The following is a 12,500-nucleotide window of genomic DNA, read 5'->3' as shown; positions in this document are numbered from 1 at the left end:
AGACTCACTTGGATTTTCCGGGGGGTTCACTTCACTCGAGACGGTTAAAGTGGAGGAACTTGTGCCGGTCTATTCATTAAGCGGGTTGCCGGGGTAACTGTTCCACCCGCCACTTCTGTACTGAATCCGGCGATGTTGGGTTTCATCTCCAACTAGCATTTTTGGTCTGGAAGGCTACTGTTTGTGCTTGGTTTGACGCCTTAGATTCTTTAGGCGTGTGATTCAAATTTGTTTGGTTCTTTAGAGACTTTAGGTGGTTTTATTTGAGATTTTACTTTGTTTTCGTGTGTAGTAGTTAAAAGTTTTTAGCTGTGGCGGAATTACCGAGACAGTCCCGTAGACTTCGGGGCCAGTCTCCTGAAGTTGTTTCTGTGGCCGAATTGTTGAGAAGATCCCGTAGACTTAGGGGTGAACCTCCTCGAGACGACCCGAGTAATCTAGAAGGTTTGAAGGTCCTTGTAACTCCTCCTAGTGGCAGTACAATAGGTTCACCTGAAGAAGGAGAATCTTCCTTGGTAGTCCATCCAGATTACCAAAGTCTAGAGACAGGTTATAATCCCAAAGCTGTTACAGTTTCTGAGCTTGTTGGTAGTTTTTCGTCTGCTAGTGATACAGGCGAAGAACCTGAAATATCTGAACCTGTTACTCCGACTTCTAGTGTTCTAGATTCACCAAGAGTAGAATGAGTTATCACCGAAAATCTTCCTACTGGTCTGATTGCTATCGAAGAACTTGCTCCAGAGGAAGAAATAGGCGTCTCTAACCTTGAAGATCAACTTACTATTGAGCTCAGGGAGCGTCAATCTATCTTTTACAGTCCTCCTAGAAGTACTACTTGGTACCTTTCATTAACCAATTATTTAGACAACTCAGGGGTAGGTTTTTCTACACCTCGTACTCCCTTTCCACCTAGAGGTATTTATACTCCTGTAAATATGTCTGGTTAGTCGTCCGTGTTTACTCAAACTCCTGAATCTTTCTTACACACTACTCCTTCTGTTCCCACCGGGTATCAATCACTTTCTGGTACCTTTGCGGGGGCATCTCCTCAACCCATTGATCATGGGTTATTGCTGGAAAAAATGGTAATATACCATTGGGTGTAGGAGACATTTACATGATGTCAGGTTCAGTTCCCGTTTCCCAGCCTCAAGGTGGCCAATTACCGCCTGGGGGGCAGCCTCAGTTAACGCCTGGAGGGCAACCTCAAGGTACACAAATCGTGTCTGGGGGGCAACCTCAAGGTCAGTATGTACCTATAGTGCAATACATGCCTCAAGGTCAACCCCAGCCTCAATATGTACCCCAAGGTCAACCTCAGTATCAATATTTACCTCAAGGGTATCAAACCCAAGGGTATCAACCCCAAGGGTATCAACCTCAAGGGTATCAACCTCAAGGTCAAGGTCAACCCCAGTATCCGTATTTACCTCAAGGTTATCAACCTCAAGGTCAATACTCAAGTCAAGGTTATCAACCACCTCAAGGTCAGTCATATGTTCAAGGTATGGGAACTGCACCTTTCAATTATCAATCCTATCCTCAATCCGGTTATGGATCTCAGTATCCTCAACCTGTTACGGGTCAATACCCCGGAATGTTAGTGTGGGATCCATCACAGGGTCAAAAGGTGTTGCAGCCAAGTATACAGTTGGTACCTCAAGCTGGACAACCCGTAGTTTCTGGTCCACCCCAGCAACCACAACCTGTCCAGTCAAATGTTCAAACTTCTGTAACTTCGGTAGTTACTCAGCCGCCAATTGCACCTAGTACTCCATCTCAAATGGCTGCTGCAACTACCGCTACATCTGTCGCACTTACTTCTGGAGTATCGACAGCTCCGGTTTCTACTGTCTCTGCAACCACTCCTCAGACATATTTACCGTTGTCTAGATCTACGATTCAAACCACGGTCCAGATGCCTACAGGTCAGCCTGGTATAAGTACGGTTGTCACTACTCAACCTCAATTTGTTCATCAACCGTACCAGGGACAGTACCAACATGGGCACGCTGTCCAACAGCCAGTTTACCAGTATCAACCGTATCCTGGGTACACTTATCAACAACCTCAACAACCCCAGTACGGTCCGGTTAATCCTGGTTTTCCAGGAGGATATAATATCCCTAATGCGACTCTTGTTCCTAGTTATCCTGGATATCCTCCTCCTGGGACTGGTCTTGTGACCCAGAGTTTTAGAGATCCTAACCGGCAGTTACCGTTTATCGCAACTTTGGATTTACCAGACTTGACGCGCCTAACGAACGATCCAATTCAATATCTTCCGTTCTGGCCGCCAATGCCAAATAAGTTGCCCAGTGATATACCCAAGTTTGAAGGTAAGTCTGGAGAGGATCCGTCCAATCATGTGATGACTTACCACCTCTGGTGTGCTTCAAATTCTATCTCGGATGATTCGATCCGCTTACGTCTTTTCCAGCGTACACTCATTGGTCTCGCGGCCAAGTGGTACATTGAGTTACCACGGGCCTCTTTTTACAATTTCAGCCAGTTAGCTACCTCGTTCTTAACTCACTTTCAGTTGCCGGTCAGATACGATAACGGCACGGAGTTATTAACTTCACTAAAACAATCGACGTCCACGTATATTTCTGATCACATTCATGAGTGAAGACGTCGAAGAAGGCTAGTGAAATTTTTTATTCCAGACCAAATCTTAGCTGAATGGTTTGTTAAATCATTATTACCGAAGATTACTGAAGATGTAGCTAAGGCCGGAGTAGTTACTGAGGAGCAAGTCATTGCTCAGGCGCAGTACCTTGACTTATTTTATACTCAGTCGGGTACGTTACACGAGAATATTCCAGATCTTCCAAAATCGAATCAAATCGCTGCTGCTACTTCGGGATCTCATGCCGCTGATGGTATGATTGGCATCGTGAATACAAAGAGCAAGAAGAAGTCTTCCAAGAATTCTACTACTCCTATAATCACTTTGCCTGATTCCCCGACAGGAGAGTCTTCTCCTGAACTTTCCGCCGATATTCACGCTGTAGAGTCATCTACGGCCAAATCAAAAAACGGTGGAAAGAAGAAAGGAAAGAAGAAGGTTAAAGCAGACAAAGCTCCGAAGGAGAAAAAGGAAAAGTCGGAAACCAATGACGAAAAGCGCAAACCTCGATATCCTTGTCTTATTTGTGAAGAGGATCATTTTACAAGAGATTGCCCTCATCGGGCCGAGGTTGTGAAAATAGTCAAAGGTTCTCCCACTCCTGCTGTGTTAAAAAATCCATTTCCAAAGCAGGAGAATAAGATGATAGGTTCTTCCTCGACTGCCAGTGAAGAACCCATTTTGATGATGTCTCATGTGAGGATTGCGACTCGATCGCAAGATTATGGTAGTAAGAATCCTGTTGATGGTAAAGAAGCAGAATCTTCTCATTCTAATCCATCAACCTCAGCTCCTGGGTCCGATCCACTACAGATCGAAAAACCTAACCCGGACTTAGTAATTAAACCGCCCGCCAAGGGTGTACTTCGAAGGCCTGCGTTCAATCCACATGCGAGAGCGGCCCAGAATTACAACATTGTTGAGGACTTAGCTGTTTCACCCTCAGCAATGTCGGCTTTAGAAGTGCTGCAATCATGCCCAGCACAACGAAAATTACTTTTGTCGGCTATCGGAGTTGTTGATGTTCAGGACCCGAACCTGATAATCTTCGATCTAGAAAATAGTACACCGCGTCTACCCCATCAAATGGCTTTCCAAATTCCAGTGATAGTAAAAAACAGGCCTATTCATCGGACTGTGATTGATGAGGGAGCTTCTACGTGTATTATGTCGATTCAATGTTGGAGATCCCTTGGTTCTCCTTCGTTGAACCAATCCCCGACCATCCTTAAGGCCTTTGATGGCGGTGGGTTCCGTCCGTTTGGTATTCTACAGGAATTGCCTATAGGGGTAGAAGGTAAAACCGTTAGTCTGGATGTGGAGGTGGTTGATGCCCCTCTAGACTACAACCTTCTTTTGGGTCGAAGTTGGTCATATGCTATGATAGCGGTCGTTTCATCGGTCTTCAGAGTAATTAAGTTTCCACATAACGGTAAGATCGTGACGATTGATCAGCTGACATACTTTTCATCTGACCCAGCCTCTTCAGAGAGTATCCAGCATGTCGGTAAGACGACAATCCCTTATAGGGACGTTGGCGTAGGTTTAGTTAAAGATTCCGGTTTACTGGGAACTTTTCCTTTCCCTCCAATCAACGCAGACCCTTCATTTGCATCAATTCATATGATTACATCAGACAACATTATTTATGATGATCCTTGGATTGTCCCATTTGAATCTAAGATAGACTCATTCGGTGATGCTATGCCTTTGAGTCCATATGAAATTGCTTATGAAGCCGTCATGTCTTTTACCGACTCGCGTTCAACCGAGATCGACCAAATGAATGTGGTCAGTGAAGAATCACTTTTCACATCAACCTTAGAACGGATAGAGTTTCCCGAAGTCGTGTCATCTGACGAACAACTTCGCGAAATCCTAAGTGTAGACGATCTACCATGGGGAGATCTCCATCACAAATCTTCGTTTTTACCTAAGGATGATGCTTTTGAAAATGATTTTTCATCTATCTTTACCGCTGAATATGTCAAAGACGCTCAGAATCCAAGGAAACATTCTGATTCATAGTTGAATTTAGGGAATATTTCTCGCACTATTCCCATTGATATTTCAGTGAAGCCCGGAATTGAGGAAAACATTCATATAGGTGCCTCATGTACAGAAGATGAAATTCAAACTTACAAGGCCCTATTCCAAGAATTTCGCGATGTGTTTGCCTGGTCTTACGAGGAAATGCCAGGAATCGATCTTGCCATTGTTGTTCATGAAATAAAGACCTATCCAGATGCTAAACCTGTCCGGCAACGGTTGCGTCAGATTCACCCTTGGAAAGTGGCTGCGATTAAATCAGAAGTCGAGAAGCTGTTGAAAGCAGGTTTCATTTATCCAATCCCGTTAACGGATTGGGTATCGAATATTGTTCCGGTCAACAAGAAACAAGGAACAATAAGAATCTGTATCGACTATAGGGATATAAATCGAGCTTGTCCAAAAGACAACTATCCTATGCCTTATATCGATCAAATTATTGATGATTGTGCCGGAAGTGAAATGTTTTCCTTCATGGATGGTTTTTCGGGCTATAATCAAATCAATATTCTACCTGCCGACCAACCAAAAACGGCATTCATTTGTCCATGGGGGACATTTGCTTATTGCAAATTACCTTTTGGACTTAAGAATGTCGGGGCCACTTTTCAACGGGCGATGTCTTACGCATTTCATGACATCAAGCACATTGTGCAACCGTACCTCGATGATTTTCCTGCTCATTCTTTACATCGAGCTGATCACCTTGTCCACTTACGAGCAATCTTTATGAGGTGTCGGCATTATCGAATTCGGTTAAATCCCCACAAGTGTGTGTTTTGTATAGAGACGGGTCGATTGCTGGGATTTGTTGTTTCAAAAGCCGGCATTCGCGTCGATCCCTCGAAGTTCGAAGCTATCATCAAATTGCCTCCTCCTTCGAGTTTGCGCCAACTCCAAAGTTTGCAAGGGAAAGTGAATTTTTTACGCCGATTCATTTCAAATTACGCCGAGGTCACTAAAGGTTTTAAACGGTTGTTGAAACAGAACGCTCAATTCCTTTGGGACGAGATTGCCCAACAATCTTTTGATGCACTTAAGCATGCATTGACCCATGCACCGTTGTTGCATCCTCCCAACTACAACCAGGACTACTTCTTATACCTCGCAGCTTCACATTCCACCATTGGAATGGTGTTAGTTCAAGAAGATGAATTCGGAGCGGAACATGTGATATATTATCTTAGTAGGACATTAAACCCCACTGAGCTAAAATATTCGCATGTGGAGAAATTGGCCCTGGCAGCCGTTCAAGCTGTCCAGCGTTTTCGTCACTACATTCTTCTCCGTAAAACTACAGTCATTTCGGATTGCAACCCTATGATTTATATTTTGACAAAACAACTGCTAGGGGCAAGTACTCTAAATGGATCGTTATCCTGCAAGAGTTCGACTTGGAGTTTGAGAAGTCCAAGTCTAAGAAATCCTTATTTTTTGCGGAATTGATGTGTGATTTCCCGCGTGCTGACACAGAAACTGTGGCAGAGGAGTCCATTGCGGACGAATCTTTGTTTCTTATCAGTACTTTAGATCCGTGGTACGGGTATATAATCATCTATCTCCAACCCCAAACCTTTCGGCCTGAAGCTTCAAAGTCGGAACGTCGAAAAATTCGGTTTCAATCCCAGCAATACAAGATTATTGGAGATACACTTTATCGCCGGGGGGCAGACTTAGTTTTTCGACGTTGTTTAACTCACGAAGAGGCTGAGAGGGTTTTGAATGATTGTCACTCTGGAGCATGTGGCGGTCATATGTCTGAGTATGCCACAGCTCAGAAGGTGTTGCGCGCTGGCTATTTCTGGCCGTCCATGTTTAAAGATTGTATCATTGCGGCCCGGAAGTGCCACAACTGTCAAGTGTTTGATCGCAAGATGCGCACACCACCTGCTCCTCTCCATCCTATAATTGCCGCTGGTCCTTTCGCCAAATGGGGTATCGATTTTATTACTTGTAACCCTCACTCGGCCGGGGGGCATGCGTATATCATCCTCGCGGTTGATTATTTTACTAAATGGGCCGAGGCGATGCCTACATTCGATGCAAGCGGTAAAACAGCTGCAGTTTTCGTATTCAATCACATTATAACTAGGTTTGGTGTCCCACAAGCAATCATCACTGACCATGGGAGCCATTTTCGAAACATCATGATGACTGAGCTTACAAGCCAGCTTGGTTTGCGCCACGATAGCTCTACTCCTTATTATCCGCAAGCCAACGGTTTGGTTGAGTCTATCAACAAAGTTCTAGTTATCATGATCCGACGAACCATTGGTATTCATCGGTCGAATTGGCACAACATGTTATTTTCAGTGCTATGGGCATACCGAACCTCAGTGAAAACTTCAACAGGGTTCACTCCTTTCCAGCTAGTTTATGGCTTGGAAGTTGTGTTACCCATTGAATGCGAAATGCCATCACTTCAAATGGCTGTCGAATTACTCCCAGCCACTTCCGAAGAGGAGAAACGTTTATTATACTTATCTCATTTAGATGAGACTCGACGTGACGCTGCATTGGCAATCGAGACTCACGCGAAGCGAATGAAAGCTCAGTATGATAGAAATGTGACCCCTCGAAGTTTTTCGGAGGGAGACCTAGTGCTATTATATGATCAAGCTAACGATAAGCTAGGTGCTGGAAAATTCGTTCCTATGTGGCATGGACCCTACATTGTAAAGCGAAAGCTAGCAAAAGGGGCCTATGAGCTGGTAGATTTTGATGGGGACTCTTTAGGTAAACCCAGAAATGGACTTTACCTTAAGAGGTATTATGCTTAAATGATGGGTATGGAGAATGTTAGTTAGGTTAGGTTTTCTTTCTAGCTAGTATGTTTGTTAGTTTAGATAGTGTGCTTAGCTTAGAAAGTGTGTTTTTCGTCGTTATTCTGGCTTATCTTGGTTTTACTCTTGATATTGCAGATGTCGACGCCTCTACAAACATACATTGGATTTGTTGATGGTGCTTGTCGTAATACACGGAATATCTCTTCCGCAGCTTGGGTTATCTATTCGCCCTCTGACGAGTTAGTTTCTATGCATAGGGTAAGCCTCGGTCAAACGACGAACAACATTGCAGAATACAGTGCAGTGGTTGAATTATTATCTGAATCTATTTCATTTGGAATTTGACGTTTGATAGTGAGGTTAGATTCTGAACTCGTTGTATTACAGCTTAATAGAGTATATGCCATTAGAAATCCTGTGTTATTAAGGTTGTTTTTGAGAGTGCGTCTCTTGGAACGTGAATTTGATTACATTGAATATCAGCATATTCCAAGGTCTTTAAATACATTAGCAGATGCAATTGCTTCTCGAATGTTGGATAGACATTTACGATAATCATGCAAGTAAATTTAAAAACATTTCATCACATATGTTAAACAAAATGAGCCGGTAATAATGATATATATATAGATAGGAGTGTGTCAAAAAATATACATCGTCTTCGATCATAGGTTGAAAAACACCTTATGATCGGCAAAAATGATAAGTACAAAAAGCCAAAAATGTCATATGTGTCTACAAAAGTGACTAGCCAATCACTGGTGGTGCTCTCTATACGAGACCACTGCCCGCGCTACCCTACACAAGAACCTCCTAAAAGGTCCTGGGACTGCGACCACATAGCGCTGAAGTCAAATAGGAATATCATCTATGGTGGTCTCTGGTATATCCGCCGTCAGACGCTCTAGATCCTGTTCCAACTCGGCTAAGGTCTCTGCGGCCGCATCCTGTGGGGCTGGTGCTGGTACAGCTGGTACTCTCATCTCAAAAGCCCGGAGGTTGGTTGGACGCCGTGGACCTACATCTGCATTTTGAAAATTTGTGCTGTCAGTTTGAGGCGATATATATAAAAACAAATATATATATATATATATATATATATATATATAATTTGAAAACTTGTGAAAAATGAAATACCTCTGTCGTCCCACTGTTCTCCCTGTGGAAGAACCATGTCCGGATCATTCCGAAAATCCATTCCGGCATAAGGAAAGTCCTGAATAGCAAAGACCTGGCTCTCTAGCCAGTGAAAGTAACCATCAGGAAATCGAACAACTGCTGTGCCCTCATCAGGATGTCGGGCCATTACCACAACCCATCTCGTTAACTTAGGCTCCCGAGGCGCCCCAACTGGAACTGTAAGATGCTGGGGGACCAGCATTGGAACTCTCTCTAGGGCAAAGCTGACAACTATAGGCCCATATCCAAAGGTCTTCAGTTGTCCTCTCTTTGCCCTGGTTAGTTGGCCCTTCAAATTAGCCAACACAGCATCACACCAATTGAAAATGGTGCCATGGAAACAGTCTATAGCCATCCGCATTTGGGACCCGGTGGCTTGGTGCAAAGCGGCCGCGTTGCAAAGTCTGGTAACAGTAAAGGCTATCACCATAAGTTCAGGTCGGGATATGTACTTGATTTCTATCCCCTTCTCATGGTTTTGGTTATTGCACCACTCTAGTCAGAGACTAGCAAGGGATTGGCCACCCGACCTAGTCCTGAATAGAGAATGTTGCTCGCCCCTGTTAGGCAAGCCAGTGAGAAAATATATGTCGGAGGGATCTATCCCGAGCTGGTGCTCTCCGATGTAGAAACATTGCTCCTGAATGTTCCACCTTTCAACCAGCCACTCAGGAAAAGGCACTTGGCCCCTCATGCCAGGTATGGCCCAGTATTTGTACAGTCCGCAGGCTTTTAATGCATCAATGGAAGGTTGATGACCTATCGCGGCCAAATCAACATCCTCGTGCTCTCTTTCACGCCAATCAAGCATGGTGTGCTCCCTGCACATCATAAAACGTCAGTGAGAATCCATAAAATTTAAAAATTTTGGTTTATTTTGGAGGGCCAAGGGTTTCAAATTGTGTTTTGCGGGGTACACACCCCGGCCTTTAGGGACAGAGTGCTGGTACGCAGGTTCCCTTAAGGCCGGGTGCGTACACCCCGTAATTTTCCCATTGGGAAAATATCGGGGTACGCAGGTCAGAAGTGCATGACCTGCGTACCCCGAAGGGCGCATTTTGAAACCCCAATGCCCCCAAAAAATCAAATAAAAACTTAAAACTAGATTCTAAACGGATGAAAAACAAGAGAGGGGTGTTGTAGAATACCTGGTGAAACGACGTTCGATTCTGACGGTCGGATTCTCCGCAATCTTCACGGGAAGTTTCTTGTCAAAAGCCCTTTTCTCAACCTCAACAGTAAAATGGTAAAAATGACATGGTAAGAAGTCTTTTTATAGGTTTTTTGGATAAATAAATGCTAGATTTGTTTATTTTTCACCATGAAAGGACATTTTCGATGAATTTTTTCCCATCTTAAACAGGTATGAGTAATGTGTTGTTTCTGTGTAGGACAAAGGGACTTTAGGGTAAATTATCATTTTTCACGTCAAAGTCATCTTTTAAGCTCTTTTCTGACTCCTAAAATATGAAAAGATCGCCGAGGGTTTCTTTTACACTCGTTAAAACGGAATTAAAAGACGGTCCCCTTATAGCTCTTTTCTGACCGTAAAATCAGGAAAAGATTGTTGGGTTTTTGTCGTTTCAAACTCGATACGGAAATAAAACGACGTGTCCTTGATCGCTTTTTACTTTTCAGATCAGAGACACTAATCATGAAAGTACTCCTTGGTCGCAAGATCAAGCGGTTCTCCCAGGTATTATTTTATACTTTTTCGGGCTTGGGGGACACAAATTTACGAAAAAGTTCAACCTGGAGTCTTCTTAAGTTTTTCAGACTCTCTAAAATTGAAAAACGCCGAGTTTCTCCTATACTGGGCTCGTTAAAAATTTCACAGTAAAGGACCTGTTCAATTACAAATAGGAACGAACCACTCCTTCCTAGGGTTCGAATCAAAACTAGGTTGGACTCATCCGAAGGATGAGCTTATAATCAAGCATATGTTATCCTCCTCAAGCTTGTTAAAAATAAAGAGGTACTTGCCAGAAATGGTGGGGGAAAAGAAAGAAGAACGAGCCTATTTGTTATCTTTTGTCTCAGAAGAAACTTTATTACCACTCTTGGACACGACACTTTTCATTCACCTGGGTTGGGAAATCCTTTACCTCACAGTTGATCAAACCACTTTGAAAGTCTTCAGCTAGGTTCCGGGGATTAACTTTGAGTCGTTTATCACCAAGCCATCTGTTGTGTCGTTATGTGTTCAAGAGTTCTGCAAGCAAAACTTTCATCTGCAAAATACTTGTCATCCATTTGACCATCCCTGAGTCAGTCCTTACAGCAACATTTCTTCAACTTGAACAAATGATTTCGTGTTGTGGGCTTGCCTGCAACGGGTCGCTTTCTATCGACATCAACACATTATTTAGAGAGATGACTTAGAAATCGTCAGTACCTTGAAGTCTACATGCATCAATGGTAGGTTTCTTGCCTTTGACGTCAGTTTACATCATTGACTTTCGATCAAAGGATTCCGTGAAATGTTCGACATCAACTCATTCATTCACAACTCATGGATTGTACTGGGTACTTTGAGAACCATTGACATTACTGGTGGTCTCTCTCACACTTGTTAACAGTTTACATCATCGACTGGTAATCAAGTGGTTTCTACCATGTTCGACATCAACTCATTTATTCGCATGGCTAGAATCGTACCAATTCGGGAAGCAGAAATGAAGACCCTGGATCTAGTTTCCACCATCCAGGCTGCGAGGAGTTTTGTATTCATTATCTAAGTAGACTAATCATAAACAGATGGCTGCGCCCATACTGTGTCTACAAAAGTCTATGATTATGATGTACTACAAGATCATTCCTGTATCAGAGTAGTTAGTCTGTTAGTTAAAGTTTTGATCTGAGTATGGGAATGCCTACCTCAGTGATGATATAATCTTATACATGTATTTTGTGTTGAAAATTGCAGGTTCTGACCAGGCTCTCCATGAGATAATCCTTGAAATGATAAAGCGCTTCACCCTTCCTAGATAATACAAAACCCTAATCTATCACAGGCTTCGCACTTTAGGGGGCAATCTGTTACACTAAAAAATGTCACCATGGCTATTTACAGTTAGTATGGCTCTATCAACAGTCATGCTATCCTCTTAGGCAAGTCTTATGCCTCTGCTCTCCATGTCAAACTCCAAAAAGAGAGAAAGTCTTTATAAATGTATTTATCTTTGGGTACGCAGGTTCTCTCAACCTTACCTGCGGGTACGCACCCAATGTTCACAAAAGCTGCGTACTTGTACGCTCTGTATGTAAAGGGGCAGGTGCGTACCCCTGTAAAGGTCAAAATGCGCAAGTTTCATCTTTAAAAAGTTACTTGTGGTCATTTCTAGAGCATTCTAGAAGGTTGTTCGACGTGTATTGAGCGCCTCCAGATGGTTCATGTACCCCTACCAAAGAGGAACTTATCCCATCAATAAGGGAGCTATCCCATCCAAAGAGGGGATTATCCCATTGATGGTGGACCTGAATAACTTCCTCTAGAGCACTATAAATACAGGCATTGGGCCAGAAGGAGGGGAGGTTGGAAGCTAAACATTTCTAAGGGTAGATGTTGCTGGAATTAGGACTCCCATTTAGAAGCTTGTGAGGAGAGATTGCCATCTTTGCTTGTTCTATTTGGAAGTGGGTGAGCTTTGTCAAAGTAAAGGAGAACTCTTGATGGACCCTGGGAGGGACTTGCACAACACCAAGGCTCAGGTTTTAATTGTTCCTTTTGTTTCATATTAATGCAAATGAGTCCATTCTTCTCAATAACTTGTTATTAATGAGTTGTTTCATGTACTCCTTGGTCTATGTGTTAAACATGTTTTATTTTATGAGATTATCAAGTGCTATTTAAT

The sequence above is a fragment of the Pinus tabuliformis genome, chromosome 4_2 (genome assembly GCF_031772625.1).
Source record: "Pinus tabuliformis cultivar Carrire ecotype Pingquan chromosome 4_2, CPIR1, whole genome shotgun sequence".
Taxonomy (NCBI): Eukaryota; Viridiplantae; Streptophyta; class Pinopsida; order Pinales; family Pinaceae; genus Pinus; species Pinus tabuliformis.
The sequence above is the reverse complement of the archived record's forward strand: the minus strand, read 5'-3'. Positions refer to the sequence as shown.